Source organism: Acomys russatus, chromosome 2 (assembly GCF_903995435.1).
Source record: "Acomys russatus chromosome 2, mAcoRus1.1, whole genome shotgun sequence".
Classification (NCBI taxonomy): Eukaryota; Metazoa; Chordata; class Mammalia; order Rodentia; family Muridae; genus Acomys; species Acomys russatus.
In genome coordinates this window covers 30,856,554-30,860,562 of record NC_067138.1, presented here as the reverse complement: position 1 = coordinate 30,860,562, position 4,009 = coordinate 30,856,554, and the positions used below count along the sequence as shown (strand labels likewise).

Below are 4,009 nucleotides of genomic sequence, written 5' to 3'. Positions count from 1 at the left end.
TTATAAATAGAGCAGCAATAAACATGACTGAGCAAGTATCCTTTGAGCATATGCCTAAGAATGGTATATCTGGACACTGACATAGATTGATTCCCATATTCCTGAGATATCACCACACTGATTTCCACAGTGTCTGTACAAGTTTTCAGCCCAGCCAGCAATAGATGAATGAATTCTCCTTACACTTTATTCTTGCCAGCATGAGTTATCAAGTGTTTTATTGATCTTAGCCATTCTGACAGGTATAAGATGAAATCTCAAAATAGATTTGCCTTTCTCTGACATTAAGGGTGCTGAAAATTTCTTAACTGTTTCTCAGCCATTTGAATTTCCTTTTTAAAGAGTTCTGTGTTTATTTTTATACCTGTATCCTATTTTTAATTGGGTTATCACTTTTCTTAATATCTAAACTTTTGAGCTCTTTAGATGCTTTTGATATTAGCAGCCTATTGGATGTGGACTTGGTAAAGATCGTTTCCTATTATAGGCTGCCACTTTGTCTGAATGACAGTGCTCACTGCCGTTCAGGATCTTTCCATGAGGTACCATTTATTTATTATTGATCTCAGAACTTGTGCTAATGGTGTTCTTTTCAGAAAATCTTTTCCTATGCCAATTAGTTCAACGCTGTTTGCCACATTCTCTTCTATCAGGTCCAGGATATCTAGTTTTATGTTGAGGTCTTTAATCCATTTGAAGTAGAGTTTTATGCAGGGTGATGAATATAATTCTATTTGGATTCTTCTACATGCTACCAGTTCATCAGAACCATTTCTTGAAGATGTTATTTCCAGTGTGTATATCCTGTTCCTTTCCAAAAATCAAGTGTCCATAGATGTGTGGATTTATGTCTGGGTCTTCAATGTCATTGATTTACCTGTCTGTTTTTGTACCAATACCATGCTGTTTTTATGACTGTAGCTCTGTAGAACAACTGTGGCCACATAAAATGAATTGGGCTATGTTCCTTCTGTTTCTATTTTGTGGAATAATTATGAGAATAGTAGTGTTAATTCCTCTCTAAAAGTCTGGTAGAATTCTGTCCTAAAACCTTCTAGACCTGGGATTTTTTGTTGTTGTTGTTCAGTGACTTTTAATGACTATTTCACTAGGGTTTATAGGTTTGCTTAAATTGTTTGTTGCTGTGATTTAGATTTAACTTTGGTAGGTGGGATCTTTTGAGAAAATCATTCATTTCTTTTAGATTTTCCAATTTGGTGGAGTACAGGTTTTTAAAGTATGCCCTTCTGATTCTGTGTACTTCTTCAATGTCCTCCCCGTATTTCCTTTCTGATTTTATTAATTTGGCTATTCTCTCTCTGTCTTTTAGTTAGTTTGAATAGGGTTTTCTTATCTTTTTAATTTTCTCAAATAAATGACTCTTTACTTTATTGATTCTTTGTATTATTCTCTTTGTTGCAAATTTATTGGTTTTAGCCCTGAGTTTGATTATTTCCTGCCATCTCCTCCTCTTGGGTGTGTTTGCTTCTTTTTGTTCTAGAGCTTTCATGTGTCCTGTTAAGTTGCTGGTATGAAATCACTCCAATTTCCTCATGAAGGCATTTAGAGCTAATCACTTTCCTTTAATACAGCTTTCATTGTGCCCCTTAAGTTTGAGTATGGTGTGCATTTGTCTTCACTGAATTCTAGGAAGTATTTAATTTCTTTTTTAATTTCTGCCTTGACCCATTTTATCACTCACTATAGAGTTGTTCAGTTTCTATGAGTTTGTAAGCTTTCTGTTGTTTCTGTTGTTGATACTATCCAGCTTTAATCTCTGGATGTCTAATAGAATGTAGCAAGTTTAAAACATTTTTTCTGACTGTTGAGGCTTGCTTTGTGTATGAGCAATAGTCAGTTTTGGAGAAAGTTTCATGAGATGCAGAGAAGGTAGTTGTAAATGTAATTTTTTCTTTTCTTTTCTTTTCTTTTCTTTTTTCTTTCTTTTTTTCTTTTTCTTTTTCTTTTTTTCTTTTTCTTTTTTGGTTTTAGAGATTTAGAGACAGGGTCTCTCTGTGTAGCCTTGGCTGTCCTGGACTTGCTTTTGGCTTCAAACTCACAGCGATCCATCTGCCTCTGCCTCCCAAGTGCTGGGATTACAGGCGAGTGCCACCATACCTTCCTCCAAAGAGAGGGTACTATGAAAGCCATACCCATGTTTTTTAAATACATGGTTTGGGCTGAGCCCAGAGTATTTCTATCTACCTATCCTTAGGCCTAGACCTGGAAGCTTCTGTCCTCCATACAATCTAATTTTCTGCAATTCTGGACTTTGAAGGCTTCAGTTTCTAGACTCTGTTTGCTAATTTAGGCCTAGAATGTTTTCAGCCTCTGAGACTGTTTACTGCTGAGTAAACAGACCGTTTTCCAGTTCTTTCTGAACTCTGGCTGGCTGGTTCAACTCAGCTGTTCTAGTTCAAAACTCGTCTCCAAGCTGACGGGTTCACAATGTTTTCTCTGTGCTTCTCACTGAGTTGCTCTGCTTGGAAAAATAGCCTCTGAACTCAAATGAACCGAATTGCACAAACTGAGCTTTACTCAACTGCACTGAGCTATACTGTATTCTCAAGCTCTACTGTACTTCAGTAGTATGCCATCTCCGCATAATTTACTGCATTCTTGTACTGTATTCTCCTCCTCTACTGTGTTGTCTCCACAAACTCCTCCTTACTCAAGAGTTACTTGAGATGAAAACAGAAGCCTTGCATGTCTGCTCTGCCTTTGTCCTTGGAACTTAGGGTTTGGGACTGATCTTTCATTTGCTGCTGTTCTTTTCTGGGGATTCTGGCTTTGTCTGCATATGTCTGTCATAGAGACACATGTGCACTTCAGAATTTGTGTATGGAAACACAGGCAAGGCAAAGCTGGAGCCGATCAGAGATTGGGGTACCTTAGGGGTTTGTTGTCTGCTCTGAAGACATGTTTCTGACCAGTTAAATCCAAGTTTCCTAGCCTGGGAGGCAGGAGATCAGCTGGTTCCCTAGAAGGTGGAGATCCTTGAGCTGGGGTCAGCTCCCTGGTTTTCTTTGTGAATGATATCAGGGATTTATCCCTAAGGCTGAGGCTCTGCAGCTTTATGAGCAGTATTTCAAAGCAGTGGCTTAGGTAGAGTGCACACACTCTCGTGTAGTAGAAGTTCCTGGGAAAAAGAAACTTTTCTTGTTGTTCTAAGACAATTCTAGGATGTCAAGCATTGAGAGAGAGCCAAACCCTGAGGCAGGCATACAGCCTGCTCATGCCAAGGTTCAGGTGCTTGAATATTTGAAGGCTGCTGACCTGTGTGGGCAGCTCTACCACCCAGTTATTGAAAAACTTAAGCACTTCCAGGTCCTTCAGTTCTGAATGTTTTGGGGGCACTGTCGTTAGCTGTGACCGTATACCAGCTGTGTGATGTGAGCTAAGTAGAACAAACTGTTGGCACCAGGCATACCAGAGATGCCCCTATCACTCATGTCACCTTCCAGAGGTTTCTTCTATGTGCTCTCATTGTACTAGACAGTTTTATGTCAACTTGACACAAGCTAGAGTCACCAGAGAGGAGGAAGCTTCAATTGAGAAAATAACTCAATAAGATCCAGCTATAAGGCATTTTCTTTTTTTTAAAATATATTTTATTAATTTATTAATATTACATCTCAATTGTTTTTTTTAATTTTTATTTTTTTATTAATTTATTCTTGTTACATCTCAATGTTTATCCCATCCCTTGTATCCTCCCATTCCTCCCCCCCCCCATTTTCCCATTATTCCCCTCCCCTATGACTGTTCCTGAGGGGGATTACCTCCCCCTATATATTCTCATAGTGGGAAAGAGCCTGGAACATATTGGCACAGGAGACAACTTTCTGAACAGAACACCAACGGCCCAGGCCTTAATGTCAACCATTAATAAATGGGACCTCATGATGCTGAGAAGCTTCTGTAAGGCAGGAGACACTGTCAAGAGAACAAAGCAACAGCCTACAGACTGGGAAAAAATCTTCACGAACCCTACATCTGACAAAGGTCT

The 4,009-nt window shown here is 38.9% G+C and overlaps 1 pseudogene; it reads right to left on the bottom strand.

The window, feature by feature from the left end:
- Positions 1–2,734: 2,734 nt before the first annotated feature.
- LOC127201362 (ras suppressor protein 1-like) lies at positions 2,735–3,452 on the bottom strand (annotated as a pseudogene).
- Positions 3,453–4,009: the final 557 nt, after the last annotated feature.